Raw genomic sequence first — 16170 nt, 5'->3', positions numbered from 1 at the left:
GTGAGCACCTGTGGTGTTTGTTTTCTCATTCTTTGGGATACTTCACTTAGGAGAATGGTCTCCAGTTCCACTCAGATTTCTGCAAAGGGCCCTCACAGATGTTTTTGTATGGCTGGTAGTGCTGCAGACGCACACACCCCACCTTGTACTAATCCACTCATGAGGCTTGGGGCTCCCTGAGCACCTCAGTTTTCGTCTTCTAAGATGAGTGATGAGTCCGAGTCCACAGACCCCACCGGATCCTCAGGCCTCACAGAGCAGACTCCTGGTGGACACACTGCAGCAGGACAGGGCTGAGTCCTGACTCCTCAGACGTGAGCATCCTGGCTTCTCCCAGGCCCCACGGACACGTAGTTCCCTGCTTGTCATTTCGATGTTCCCATTTTGGTTGGCATCCCCGGGAAGAGCTGCTCTTCCTTTTGGGGGGGTGCGCCTATGCTCAGATTGTTTGTACTTCTGGAGTTATTTTGTTGATTTCTTCTTGCCTGGCCACTTAATGGAGACCTGGAGACACTGGGCCTGGCTGTGGTCCCATCCCTAGGTCCCTGAAGATCAATCCTGACTATCCCATGGAGAAGATTCCTGGTCCTGAGCTGCCTATGGGTGTTCAAGCAGGTCTGATGACCTCTCAGGCTGCCTCTGGCCTGCTGTTTCTCCCTATTCCCAGCAGAGTGAACTGTGTCGGGTGCCCCAGCTTAATCTCCAAGAAGGCAGCTGGCAGTGCGACTATGAATCAGCCCTGTTTGCTTGGGTTGAAAGATGCTGTTAACGAACTATAGAGTCCTCCTGCCTGTGATGGGCCGGTGTCTGCGTGAAAGCTGCAGCTGCCTGGATGCTGTTCTGTGCTCATGGTGGCTGGTTTCCCAGGTGGAGTCCTGAAGTGCCCCGAGTGCTAGGAGAGACCCCACAGCTCCCAGCATCTGCTTGGTCTGTACTGGGTCTGGTATGGGAAGGAGCATGGCAGCTGGTGCTCAGGTTAAGGGGCCTGAATGCCTTTGCAAAGCTTTGCCAGGCTCAAAAGTTGCTTTTCCAGCCAGTAGGAGGGCTTTAGGCAGAAGGGCTGTGAGGAACTCTCCAACCAGGCCCACTGTTTCCAGGGTAGAGGGGTTAAACACTTGAGTGCAAGGGTTCCAGCCTGGGATCATTTCATCCTCATGCAACAGCCTGATTTTTCTGTGTGGAGGAAGGGGCACTCTCCCAAGCCACCATTCCTTGGACCCCCATGGCACATTCCCGTCAGTTCAGTCCACAGGGGCCCCCTCACCATCCAAGTCCATTCTCAAGCCTCCCCCCGGCTGTGTGTCCACCACAGTAGTGTGCCTCTCTGCAGAGCACCAGCAGGTAGGGTCCCCAGACTGTGCACCTGTCCAGCCTCACGTGGCCACACCACACCCTCTCCAGCGAGATGAATTTCCACCTGGCTGGAAGACTGGGAGGATGCTTCCAAGTTTATTCCTTTCTCAGATACTCTCCCTGAGTCCCAGACACAGTAGCAACTCCCCGAATTTCCTGTTCTCACGTTCTTCAACATTCTTTTCCCCTCTTACCAGTTTATCTCCAGTTCCTACTCAGTAATTCTTCATACGGTTTTATTTTTTTCCCCTGTGACCAAATCCTCTGTGGTTCTGTGTCTCACTGGACCCTCACAGACACACTTTCTCTCCAGTGTCCTGATTCCTCCAATTTTGGATTCCATGTGGGGTCTGAGTTCCAATTTACAGCTCTCCAACCCCGGGAGCCCCCTGGATGCTCTGCAGACCCTTCCCCATATTAACAGCCACTCTGTTCCCCCCTTTCCAGTCCTTCTCATTATGTGTCTTATGAATTCATCCTTATTGGGGAAAACTCACCTCCTTGATATCCCCAGATGCCATATTATTATTATTAGATATCTTCAGATGAGCAATTTTTTATAACACATTCAAATTATCTAATTGTTCTCAGTAAATTAATTGCTCTGTTACTGTTTATCCCATCATCACCAAGAAGAGAAGGACCATTCGCCACTGTTTTTTCAACCTTAATTTCCCTTATAATATTTCAAAGAAAAGTTCATTAACTGAAACTTTATGTGCTTGTTTATTTTTTTTTTCACATCTGACTCAGTCAACAAGCCAAGAATTTATAAGCAGTAAACATGAAGTAATTAACAAAGACTATAAGACTTTATAATTAGGTCCTATGCTTCATGCTTCTGGGTGTTGAGAGAAAGTTCAATAAAAGTTGATTTTCTAAAATATATTGGAGTACAAGTTCATACACAAGATTGGGTATTATCTTTAAGGCTTAGTTTGCTGAAAGAGCTCTGTTAGAATAGATCAGACATCAGGAGTCCCATAACTCAACTGTTAAGAATTTACCCAAAAATATGTTTTGAAGAAATTGAACCACATTAATGTCTGAAGGAAGGATATTTCTACGTATAAAATTTGCTGATCTCGTAATAAACTGCTGAGATCATGTGAAATTATGCTTATTCAAGCAAGTATAGTCATTAAAAGGAAGACTGAATATATTAAGTGAAAACTTGTATCACGAATTAAATGTTCACCAATATGGAAATAATTAAAGTAATTAAATGTATGCTTTAATACAGTCATTGTGAGCGAAATTCCGATGACTTATAAAACAACACAGGGAACAGTTATCTGGAAATGGATTACCAATAGTTTCTGTGTTTTTGTTGCAACTATAAAAGCTATATATTCTTATTGGGAAAGTTTGGAAAGATTTTAAAAACAATTTGATATGTAACAGTGGTAGATATGTATTTTAAAGTTTTCCTTTTTGGTATAATAGTGCTTGTGACACCCTTATTTAAAAAAAAAAAAATAGATCCAGGGCAATGCCTATGGCTCAGAGGAGTAGGGCGCCAGCCCCATATGCCAGAAATGGTGGGCTCAAACCCAGCCCTGGCCAAAAACTGAAAAAAAAAAAAATAGATCTAAGATTTCTGACTAGTAACAACAGAAAATTGTATAGTTTTCAGTGTCTGTTCAAAAGGAAGCATTTACTTTTCAGAAGGACAGACTTATGCTGCCATTAAATTTCTGTGAAAGTTTCTAACATGAGTTTTGAATATAAGGGTCATTGGATAAAGCACAAAACTTCCATAAATTTTTCACTGATGTTGACTTGTCCTAAACTGTACGGCTTGATGTACCAGCATGTTATTACTTCAGTGGGAAAGTGGGTTGATAGGCCCAGTCCAGTGGCCTCTGCCTGACTTTACTTGAAACAAATACAGAAATTTAAAAACAGAAATGATGTTTGGATTTTATGACCCCAAACACAGCTCTGAAAATAATTATAGTTTCAGACCTAAACACTTGCTTTCTATATGCGCCAGTCCTCCCCACGCTGGGCAGCCCACTTATTTGACTGGGTCTGACTTTGTCTTTTCACCTGTAAGACTTGGCTTCCGACCCTGACGGATGCCCAGCTGCCTAGGGAAGGCGTGTGCAGAGACGGAGGAGGATGCCCTCGTGTGTCACCTCCAACTCAATGTGTAAAAACTGCTTTGATCTGAGTTACATCCTGGATGGCTCTCAATTTAAAATTTGTTTCAATAAAAGGGTTGGTTCTGTTACTAAGAATATTTGAAAATCTCTTCTCTAGACTGTCCTATCTGGTTACGGGGCTGGGAGGGTAAATGGGAGGTCTTTACTCCTAAGCAAAGTGAATAAATACATTTCTCGGTGAGGATATTAAACAAACTATCAATAACGGGATACAGATTTAATCCGGAAATATTCAAATAATAAGTATCATAGGTAAGCATCTCTGTCCACGTGCATTTATTTAAACCTGAAAATTATGCCCATTGTTAACAAAGTGAATTTGGCCCTGACCAAATCAAACTGATGAGATGGACTTACAGTTTGGTAGGAGTTACAAAGTAAAAGACAGTGAGTGGTTTGGTGGGTCAAAATTATTAACATGTAACAATGACACAGAAGTGCATAAAGTATCTTTTGCTCAGAAAGAATTTTAGTAGCACATAAAATCACTAAAGATATTTCACAAAAACATTTCATATTCCTAGAACCAGAATAGCACCAAGTGCCCAAAGCATAAATGAAAAGGCTGATAGATTACCCCACATGAGCTTTAAAGATTCCCATTCAGAGTGACCAAAACTCAGACAAATAATTAAAAAAAAAAAAAACAACCAACATTGACACACATAAGGCAAAAGGTAGAAATCATTATATGTGTGTGTGTGTGTGTGTGTGTGTGTGGACATATATGTATTTATATATGTATGTGTGTATATCTGTGTGCATAGATATACATGTATATGTATGTGTATATATATATATAAAGTTACTATAAATTCACAAGGAAAAGGCTAATATTCCCATGCAGAAATTTGATCTAATGAAATGAAATTAATTAGAAAAAAAGTTAAAAATTGCAAATTTCCAGTAAGTACTAAATGTTGTTTAAATCTTATTGGTAATCAAATATAAAACTAAAATATATTATCATTCCCTATCTGATTCATAAATATTAAAATCAAGCAAACATGTAGATATTATTTAGCATCTCCTTATACTACACTTTGCTAGTAAAAGCACAAATTCCGGTGGTTACGAATATCAGACTGCATAGACCTTCCTCTTCAGTGATTCTGCTTTTGAGAATATATCCTAAGGATATAACCACACTGTGCATAATGATTTATGCTTTTTTTTTTTTTAGAGACAGAGTCTCACTGTCTCACCCTCAGTAGAGTGCCTTGGAGTCTACAGCTCACAGCAACCTCCAACTCCTGTGCTTAGGCGAGTCTCTTGCCTCAGTTTCCTGAGTATCTGGGACTACAGGCGCCTGCCACAACACCCAGCTATTTTTGTTCTTGTTGCAGTTTGGCCAGGGCCAGACTCAAACCCTCCACCCTCAGTATGTGGAGCCGGTGTCCTACTCACTGAGCAGGAGAAAAATAGAAACAACTTCAATATTAACCAGTAGAATTTTAAGTAAATTATAGCATACCCAAACCAAGACCAGTTAATTACTGTACATAATTAACAATCATATTCCAGAAAAATATACATCTTTTTTATCTCTGCAAATGTCTTGACATATCAAGGTGTATTTATTGCTTACATTTACATATATAATGGCAACTGCATATGTGTCTGTTCACACATGTTGTTAGGAAGTAACGGGAAGTCAAATACGCTCACAGTGACTATCTTCAGATGAACTGGGAAAGGATTACGGGTGGTCTCTGCTTTGTTTTTTGCACGTGTCTGCTTTGCGACTCCTTCGCAGACAGCACGCTTTCAGAACAGATAGTACCGTAAATGCAAAGATACCTTTAAAGTTAAGGCTGAAACGTTCCTACTACCTTCTTTCATTTTTATAGACTCTCTGCCGTGGTGCAAAATTTTATCACTTGGGACGCAAAATCTGTATTCGCTTAAATTGTAGAACGTGTAGTGTTTTTCATTTTTATTTTTTTTACAAATGAATGATCTTCAAGATTTTTCTCATTGAGTTGCCGTTTAAAAGCTGAAAGCTGTTCAGTAACACAGAATGTCAGACCTCTTTCCCATCCACTCCCACAGCCAAGACTACACAGACCCATGTGTGGGACACTCCTTGGTCTGGGTACGCACTGAGAATTCCCCAATGCACACAGAGAGTTGTGATCTTAGAACTCTGCACAGTCAAATCAAATGGACAGAATTCTGGAACACCCTTAATGGAAGTTATATGAGAGGCCACGCATTCCCCTTAAAACCCAACCTCCACTTGCACAGAGGAGACTTGACTGAAGGAAAGGGAGCCACACTGGCCACCAGGGACCCCCGCCAAGGCCGAATCTGAGACCTTTTATGCACAGCTGAATGTGACTGGCAGGCCACATCCTGAGTAGATAACAGTTCCTCATGTGATGGCTCTCATCTGATTCAGGTCTTGATCTACCAGGGTACAAATTAGCACAGACTAAAGTTTTCTACGAAATGTCTGTTTTCAACTTCTTAAATCGTAATAGTGTCATCTATATAGTAAGGAAAAATATTGTATAAGGCTGTTTTGTGAGTCAAATTATATAATACATCATAACAGCTTAGCACAGGCCAGACGCAGTGGCTCATGCCTGTAATCCCAGCACTCTGGAAGGTCAAGGCAGGAGGACCAGTTGAGCTCAGGAGTTCAAGACCAGCCTGAGCAGGAGTAAGTCCGTATCTCTACTAAAAATAGAAAACTAGCCAGGCATTGTGGTGGGTGCCTGTAGTTCCAGCTACTTGGGAGGCTGAGGCAAGAAGATTGCTTGAACCCAGGAGTTTGAGGTTGCTGTGAGCTATGACATCATGGTACTCTACCCTGGGTGACAGAGTAAGACTCTGTCTCAAAAACAAACAAACAAACAAAAAAACCCAGCTTAGTACAGTTTCTAGCATAAACTCTACAAATAGTAGCTCTTATTGTTATTAGCAAAATTTTGACTATTATAATCACATACTTAAAAATTCAAACCTGATTCACAGAAGGAACTCAACTGCTTCCTTATTTAGTTTGTATTGAACACAAATTCACTTTTAATATAGACAGAATTACAAATTCAGAGCATCATATGTCATATTTCTCGCTCTAAAAAATCAGCTCAAAAACAATCTTGCTTTTCCTGTCAGCACTATTGCCAAACAATTCTGCTGTGTTTAAGTATGACCTGAGAGTTTTGGAAAACCAGCTGAATAATTCAACCCATGGTACATTTCATTAGTAATGCTTGCTCTCTAGCCAGTTACATGGTGACATTAATAAATAAAAGATGTATACATGCATTTCCAATTCTATTATTTTCTAGTTTAAAAAAGTAAATAAGAAAACATGGTGTGTGCCTGATGGCCTCAGGCACTCAGGGAAAAAAAATGAAAATATAAAGTTGGTGTTATCAACTGAAAATCAGTATTCCTGAGAAAAAAATTTGAAAGTCTTTGGTTTTGAAGATGGTTCTGAAAACCAGGTTAATATTTAGGATTTTAAATTGCAGTTTTATAAGATACTCACTGCATGGGGGATTTCAGGCTGTTTCATGAGTCCAATGTCATTCAAGGTTGCAAATAAATTTGACCTTTCCAAAGCAAAATGACAAAAATTCTCTGACATGCAGTGAGCCCTCCAGGTTAGCACGGCAAATGTTCAGTGACATCATCAGGGCTATCACTCCATCTGCACTGGGGACTCTGTAGTCTTTTCCAGAATTTAGATAGGATGTTTGTCATAACAGTACTGCATTCCTGCTTGCAGAGCAAAGATATTATGATATAATTTCAAACACATAAAGGGTCTGTTAAACTAGCTACCCAAATAAGTTCTTAATGTCCACCTTTAAACAAAATTTGAGGACTTGGGCTCCCTATATCTGGTCATTTTCTTGAAACAGGCTTCTATTTTACATTGCGCAATTCGTTTAGTCTGGGGTTATATACTTTTAGTGACAGCTTATTCTGTTTCTAGGAATGTGGAAAATAAAGTGAACAGAGGGGACTAAACATAAATCAGCAAAATGAGAAGTGGCTGAATTTAATTCACATCAATCTTCGAATCAAATACCATCTATTTGACCCAATTTAGCGTGTGTATTTCTGCTTAGTCTTTAAAAGCATATGTGTTTGTTTTATCCAAATTACTTGAAAATTATGCATACCCCTATGTGTCATAGTCATTTTCAAGTCCATGGGCTTCACAAAGTGATGACCTGAGCTTCTTGTTGCAACTACCTTTAGCAGCAGAGTGAACAATCTCTTCTTAGGTCCCAGGCTTAATGTGATTCTCTGCAGGTTAAAGTAGGCTGTGGCACTAATCAATATCTCTGGAAAATTCATACATGCCCCCAAATAACTGGAAAATGCATTTAAATAATGTTCTGGGTCTTTCTGACTTTATTTTGAAAATTATAGAATTGTACATGATGCATGTTAAATTTACACCTGTCCAAAGATCTTAGGTGATACCAGTGGAATAACTTCCATACGTGGCTTTTAAGGATTGTCCTTAAAATTGAGGTATATGTGGTTCGACTTGTTCTGTTCCCAGTCACTATGGAATAAACTGAAAGCCTCAAAACAAAAATCTTGACCTTTAAGTTTCCTAAGCCCTACAGACTTCCCTTCTGTATTATTGGCGGTGGAGGCAAAGAAAGGGGGAGTGAACTTACAGCTTTCAGGCAGCAGAGTACAGACCTGTGGACGCTGACAGTGATGTTGGGATCCGAGTTCTGCCACTTCCATGAGCTACGGTGCTGCTCACTTAACATTTCTGAGCCACTTACAGAATAGGATGATACTTTATAGAAATATTGAGAGCTACAAATATGATAATACCTATGAAAATTCCTTGCAAGTTTTGAAACCTCACATAAATGCATTATCAGGTACTAAGTACAAATACTTTACATATGTTTTCATTCATATTTACACCAAAGGACTTTTAAAAAAAACATTCAGCAGAAATTCTCCCATTAAAGGTAACTGAAGAAAAACCAACAAGTTAGTTACATTTTGGTATAAAAAGACATCATACTATGTCTACTTTAAATAAGTGAATCCTGACAATTGAAAAGAGACCTATCATCTATAATGTGTTCATGTAATGAAGCCTACATTTCTAGAGATGTATTTGTTTTTAAGAATTTTCAAAAGGTGATGAAAATACGGAAACTAAAGTTATGTTGACTTTAAGTATAGGTCATAGCTCATTAAACCTATAATAAATGAGTAAATTAAATAATAACTGTAAAGCTATCCACCTTCTTACTGCAGACTTTGTGTATTAATAATTAGAATGTATTTAAAATATTTAGGCTGTTTAAAAAGCAATGAATCCCCAACAATAAAAAAAAAACTAAAAAAAAGCTATATTTAACTGAAATTTTCAATTTTAATTAATAATCCTACACTAACTAACATGACATGGTCAAAGCTATGGGTTTGGTGCAAAGCTCAGATATTCTATTTACTTGGGTAATTCACTTATCCTCTCTATCCTCCAGTTTCATAATCTGAAAAGTGAAGATAACCCATATCTGCTGTCAGGAGCCAAATGACGCCAGATGGCCGCCCATCCCCACCGTCTAGAGTATGCTAACCTTTATCAGATAAGGAGCTGCTTTTCCCTTATCAGACAAGGAGCTGTTCTTCCCAGAGAAGCCATAAAATGTTTCAGACACATCGTTTACATTCCCAGCAGGAGATTGATGCAAGCTCTAACTCCTGCATTCCTCTGCCCCACCTCTTGTCTTCTCTGAGTGCTATAAAAACTGACCTGTTACCTCCATTAAATCGAGCCTTGACAAGAAATCTGCCTGGCCTCTTCCTCTTTCTCGCCTATTCTCTTACAGGCTGGGTCCCCCTCGCCCCACGAATAACCGTGTCCCGCAGGACGGGACAATCTGCCACATGGTTGGTGTGAAATTTAAACGAATTATTACATGTAGAATGAACAGCATCAGAGTAAGGCCTAAATACATGCACCTTTTTTTTCTTTTTAAATTTCAGGTTAATGTGAGGGTCTAAACAACCAGGTCCAATAACTGAATATGATAGAGTCCCTCCTATAGCTGTGTCCTGCACCCAGAAAGTGTGCTATACACCCCTACATTGTGCCATTAAGTGGGAGCACCCAAACCCCCTCCTCCCCTATCCAACCTCCCTCATTCACCCTCCGTGCAACCAACTTGAATTGAAATGAGTTTCTCTCCTCTGTGGGCAGGAATTAGATCATCTATTGGTTTCATATTAGTATTGAATATATATACTAATAGTATTGAATATATATACTAATACACTGGATAATTGCTTTTCCATTCCTGTGATACCTTACTAAGAAAAATGTTTCAACTCCATCTGGGTTAACACAAAAGAGGTAAAGTCACCATCTTTTTATGGCTGCATAGTATTCCATGGTATACATATACCCCAGCTTGTTAATCCATTCCTGGGTTGTTGGGCATTTAGGTTGTTTCCACATCTTGGCAATTGTAAATTGAGATGCAATAAATAATCTAGTGCAAATGTCTTTATCATTGCCAGGTCCTGCCCTGGGGGTAGGGTTTTCTAAGACCGGTAGAGCTGGTGGCAATCAACTGAGGAAAAATAAGCTTACAAGTGGAGAGAGATAAAGAGACAGGACACGCAGAATAGAATTTTCAAAGGTGGGAGCACAGGGGCCACCGCTAGCTTGTGGGGTTTGCAGCAGTGGCCCCAAGTGTTTGTTACACTCAGATTTTATTGGAGGCTATTTCATCATTAGTCCAGAGGGTTAGCTGAGGAAGGGAACAAAAATGTCAGCAGTTTCTCTGAGCAAGCACGTCAGCTTCTGTTGTTTCCATAATCATTAACTTTAAGGGTTTGAGCAGCCTTGAGAAATCTGAAACCTGAGCCTTGAGTGGGGGCAGCCTCCTGTCTGTGGTCACACACACAGATTTCTTAGGGGGGAGGTTTAATCCCACTAGTTCACTACGAAGTAAAATGCCACCAGCATCAATCTCCTCTGAAGAACTGGGGGGACAGTAGACTTTTATTCTGATCGCAATCACAAAGGGATCTTCTTATGTGACAAGGGATGTAAGTTCTCCTACCCATATCTCAGGGTTTGGGCTATTCCCTTGATCTCTGCCCTGGCCAAATATAATTCTCCACAATGGGTATTTGCTTTGACTGTTAACTGGCAGGAGATGGTCTGATTAATGTTTCTTGCCAGGCCATGCATGCAACTTCCTTTATGGCCATTGTTTCTTCAAGTGTTCAGAGAAGCAGCAGGGGTGTTTGTAAGCTGTATCCCTACAGGCCAGGCTTCTTGGAAAAGCAGGAAATGTGCTCAGACGAGAAATCTGGCAGCTGACTTAGCTGATCTGCTTTTATTCCGCCTTGCTTAGCTTATTTCTCTGTTTTTCCCTTTTTCTGGGGGTGATATCTCCTGCCAAGAATGGGGTCCTCAGTTGTCATCCGTCTGCAATCCCTTCTTTTACTTCTGGGTAGATGCCTAGTAGGATTGTGGGGTCGAATGAGCAGTCTAATATGAGTTATTTGAGGATTCTCCATACTTCTTTCCAAAGAGGCTGTAGTAGTTTGCAGTCCCACCAACAGTGTAAAAGTGTTCCCGTCTCTTCACAACCACGCCAGCATCTGCAGCTTTGGGACTTTGTGAGGTGTCAGGTGATATCTCAGGGGGGTTTAGATTTGCATCTCTCTGATGATTAGGGATAAACATTTTTTCATGTTTGTTGGACATTTGTCTGTCATCTTCAGAGAAAGTTCAATTCATGTCTCTTGCCCAGTGATAAATGGGATTATTTGTTCTTTTTCATTGATTTGAGTTCTCAGTAGAGTCTAGATATCAAAACCTTTGTCAGATTTATAACATGCAAATATATTTTCCAATTCTGAAGGTTGTCTTTCTTTTTTGATTGTTGTGTCTTTATCTGTGTAGAAGATTTTCAGCTTAATTAAGTCACATTTGTTTATTTTTTTGTTGTTGTAATTGCCACTGAAGTCGTCTTCATAAAATCTTTCCCCAGTCTGTCATCCTCAAGAATTTTTCTCACATTTTCTTCTAGGACTTTTATTGTTCATGCCTTAGATTTAAATCTTTGATCTATCTTATATCATTTTTTTAAGTGATGAAAGGTGGGGGTCAAATTTCAGTCTTTTCCAGTGATTATCCAGTTCTCCCAGCACCATTTATTGAGTAGATATTCTTTATCCCAGTGTATGCTTCTGTTTGGATTCTCAAAAATCAGATGGCAATAAGAGACTGGTTTCATCTCTTGGTTTTCTATTTGGTTCCAAATCCCTATGTCTCTATTTTTGTACCAATACTATGCTGTTTTGCTTACTGTGAACTTGTAATGTAGCCTGAAATCTCAAAGGGAAATACCTCCAGCATTTCTTTTATTACTAAAAATTGGCTTGGTTATATGGATTTTTTTCTGGCTCAATATGAAATGAAGAACTATTTTTTCCAGTTCTTCAGAGTATGATGTCAGTATTTTAATGGGGATTGCATTGAATTTGTAGATTGCTTTGGGAAGTATAGACATTCTAACCATGTTGATTCTTCCCAACCAGAAGCATGGTATGCCTTTCTACTTGTTAATATCTTCTGCTAATTCATTTCTTAGAGTTTCAAACTCTTCTTTGTAGTGGTCATTCATCTCTTTTGTTACTTGTACTCTTAGGTACTAATTTTCTTTGAAGCTACTGTGAAGGGAATTTGGTCTTTGATTAGCTTCTCACCTTGGCTGCTATAATAAACAAAGGCTACTGATTTGTGGACATTGATTTTGGATCCTGAGATATTGTTTGTCTTGATTACTTCCAGAAGTCTTGTGGTTGAGTCTCTGGGATTTTCTAAGTATAGGATCATATCCTCAGCTCCTATCTAGATGCCCTTTATATCCATCTCTTGCCTGACTACATTGACTAGAACTTCCAGAACTATGCTGAATGATAGTGGCATTAGTGGACATCCTTGTCTGGTTCCAGTTCTAAGTTGAAAAGCTTTCAGTTTTACTCCATTCAGTATGATGTCAGCTGTGGGTTTGTCATAGATGGTTTCAATCAGCTTAAGAAATGTGCCATACTTTTCTGAAGTATTCTTCTTATAAAATGGTGCTTAATTTTGTCAAATGCTTTTTCTGCATTTGACAGATTGAGAAGATCATATGGTCTCTGTTTTTGCTTTTATTGATACAGTGAATTATATTTATGGATTTGTGTATGTTCAACCAGCCTTGCGTCCCTGGGATGAAGCCTACTTGATCATGATGTATAATTTTTTTAATGTGAAGGTATAATCTATTGAGAAGGTTTTATTGAGTATTTTTGTATCAATATTCATTAGTGAAATTGGTCTGTAGTTCTCCTTTTGAGTTGGGTCCTTTCCTGGTTTTGGAATCAGGGTGATGTTTGCTTCATAGAATATGTTGGGGAAGTGCCCTTCCTCTCAATGTTTTGGAATGTGGTCTGCAGTACAGGTACAAGCTATTCTTTGAAGGTCTGATACAATTCTAGTGGGAAGACATCTGGTCACAGGCTTTTTTATTTTTATTGGAAGGTTTTTTATTGATTTTTAGATCTCAGTTCTTGCAATTGGTCAGTTCAAGAGATGCATTTATTCTTTGTAATGTCTAGGGAGACAGTGTAATTTCATGTATTGGTACATTTCCTCTGCATTTTCAAATTTATGGGCATAGAGTTTCTTGTAGTAGTTGGAGATTGTCTCTTTCATCTCTGTGATATCTGTTATTATTCCCTCTTTTAATTTCTTTTTTTTATTTTTTCAATTTTAAATACAACTTTATTTATTACATTTTGTACTTACAATACAGTGATTTTAAAGTGCAATCTTATCTCTTTCCCCTGTGCACATGTGCCATATTCAAGTATTGAAAATGCCCAGTAATTCACTATAGCAGCCCAACTGTAAATCTGCCACATAATTTGCTACAAATTTGGATCCTTCAATATTTTACTGTGTGGAACAATGCTACATCTACACTTGGGTTGGCTTAATCAACCTCTTCAAGGGTGGGGCCAGAGGAAGCACCACCAGAAGGAGGAGCACCACCACCAGGGAAGCCCTCAGACATTCCTCTTGGCATGCCCCCTGGCATTCCGCCTGCACTCTGGTGCAACTTGGTAATGATGGGGTTGCAGACTTTCTCCAGCTCCTTCTGCTGATGCTCAAATTCTTCCTTCTCTGCAGTCTGGTTCTTATCAAGTCAGTTGATAATTTCATTGCACTTGTCAAGAATCTTCTGTTTGTCCTCATCATTGATCTTGCCTCGAAGTTTCTCATCTTTAACAGCTGCTTTCATGTTGAATGCACAGGACTCAAGCGAATTCTTTGATGAAACCTTGTCCCTCTGCTTCTCATCTTCAGCCTTGTACTTCTCAGCTTCCTGGACCATACGTTCAATGTCTTCCTTGCTCAAACATCCCTTGTTGTTAGTGATGGTATTCTTATTTTCTTTTCCTGTACTCTTATCCACAGTAGAGACACTGAGAATGCCATTGGCATCAATATCAAAAGTGACTTCAATCTGAGGAACACCACGGGGAGCAGGAGGTATGCCTGTAAGTTCAAACTTGCCAAGCAAGTTGTTATCCTTGGTCATGGCACACCCACCTTCATAAACCTGGATGAGCACAGCCGGCTGGTTGTCAGAGTAGGTAGTGAAGGTCTGTGTCTGCTTGGTTGGAATAGTAGTATTGCGCTTAATGAGCACAGTCATAACTCCACCAGCAGTCTCAATACCCAGAGAAAGAGGAGTGACATCCAATAGTAGCAAATCCTGAACATTCTCGGATCTGTCACCAGATAGTTTGGCCACCTGGACAGCTGCACTGTAAGCAACAGCCTCATGGGGTTGATGCTCTTATTCAGTTCTTTCTACTAAAGAAGTTTTGGAAAAGCTTTTGAATCTTGGGGATACGGGTAGAACCACAAACCAGGACAATGTCATGAATCTGTGACTTGTCTAGTTTGGCATCTCAAAGGGCTTTCTCTACAGGGTCCAGGGTGCCATGGAACAGACCAGCATTCAATTCTTCAAGTCAGGCATGGGCAATGGAAGTATAGAAGTTGATTCCTTCATAAAGGGAATCAGTCTCAATACTGGCCTGGGTGCTGGAAGATAAGAGTACGCTTAGCACGTTCGCAAGCAGTATAGAGGCGATGGACGGCTCTTTTATCCTCACCGATGTCCTCCTTATGTTTGTGTTTAAACTAGGCAATAAAATGATTGACCATTAGGTTGTCTTTGCCACCCAAGTGAGTATCTCTAGCTGTAGATTTGACCTCAAAGATTCCATCCTCAATAGTGAGGATTGACACATCAAAAGTGCCACCTCCAAGGTCAAAGATCAGTACATTTCTTTCAGCTCCAACCTTTTTGTCTAAGCCATAACAATAGCAGCAGCAGTTTGCTTGTTTATGATCCTAAGAACATTGAGACCAGCAATAGTTCCAGAATCTTTGGTAGCCTGACACTGAGAATCATTGAAGTAAGCTGGTACTGTGACCCCAGCATTGGTAACAGTCTTTCCAAGATAGGCTTCTGTAATTTCCTTCATCTTTGTCAGAACCCTGGATGACACCTCCTCTGGATAGAAAGTTTTTGTCTCACCTTTGTATTCTACTTGAACCTTGGGCCTGCCTGCATCATTCACCACCACAAAAGGCCAATGTTTCATATCAAACTGGACAACAGCATTATCAAACCTGCATTGAATCAGACACTTGGCATCAACAACTGTGTTCGTGGAGTTCATTGCAACTTGATTTTTCGCAGCATCACCAATCAATCATTTGGTGTCAGTAAAGGCAACATAACTTGGAGTGGTTCGATTTTCCTGATTATTAGCAATTATCTCTACTTTTCCATGCTAGAAGACACCCACACAAGAGTAGGTGGTGTCAAGATCAATACCAACCACAGGTTCCTTAGACACAGTCGCTTACTCGTAGAGCTGGCCTGGATTACACAGGACACACAGAAGAGCCAGGAGCTGCCACTGTGTTCAATGAGCCCCTCTTTTCATTTTGGATTGAATTTATTAGATATTTTACTTTTCTATTTCTAGTTAATGAGGCCAAAGGTTTATCAATTTTATCTTTTCAAAGAACCAGCTTTTTGTTTTGCTAATTTTTCTGAATGATTCTTTTGTTTTCAATTTTGTTTATTTCTGATTTAATTTTGGTTATTTCTTTTCTTTTGCTGTGTTTGGGATTAGACTGCTCTTCTTTTTTCATTTCCTTAAGATGATTCTTTAGGTTGCTTATGTGCTCTCTTTCTGTTTTTCAGATGTAGGCATCTAATGAGATAAATTTCTCTTTTAGGACTGCTTTTGCAGTATTCTATAAGTTTCTGTAAATTGTAGCTTCATTTTTATGTTTGAGGAATTTAAACATTTCTTCCTTTATGTCTTCCTTGACCCAACTGTCACTCAGCATAAGGTTGTTTAATTTCCACACCTTTGTATGGGAATGAAAATTATTGCTGGAATTGAGTTCTACCTTTATTGCCTTGTAGTATGAGAAGATACAAAATATACTTTCAATTCTTCAAATTTCATTGAGGTTTGATTTGTATCCTAGTATATGACCTTGTTTAGAGAATGTTCCATAAGCTGATGAGAAGAACGTATAATT

The 16170-nt window shown here is 39.7% G+C and overlaps 1 pseudogene; it reads right to left on the bottom strand.

The window, feature by feature from the left end:
• Positions 1-13402: 13402 nt before the first annotated feature.
• On the bottom strand, positions 13403-15305 carry LOC100961873 (annotated as a pseudogene).
• Positions 15306-16170: the final 865 nt, after the last annotated feature.

The sequence above is a fragment of the Otolemur garnettii genome, unplaced genomic scaffold (genome assembly GCF_000181295.1).
Source record: "Otolemur garnettii isolate 467f Iridium unplaced genomic scaffold, OtoGar3 scaffold00084, whole genome shotgun sequence".
Lineage (NCBI taxonomy): Eukaryota > Metazoa > Chordata > Mammalia > Primates > Galagidae > Otolemur > Otolemur garnettii.
Note: the sequence above shows the minus strand (reverse complement) of the source record. Positions and strands in the feature narration are given on the sequence as shown.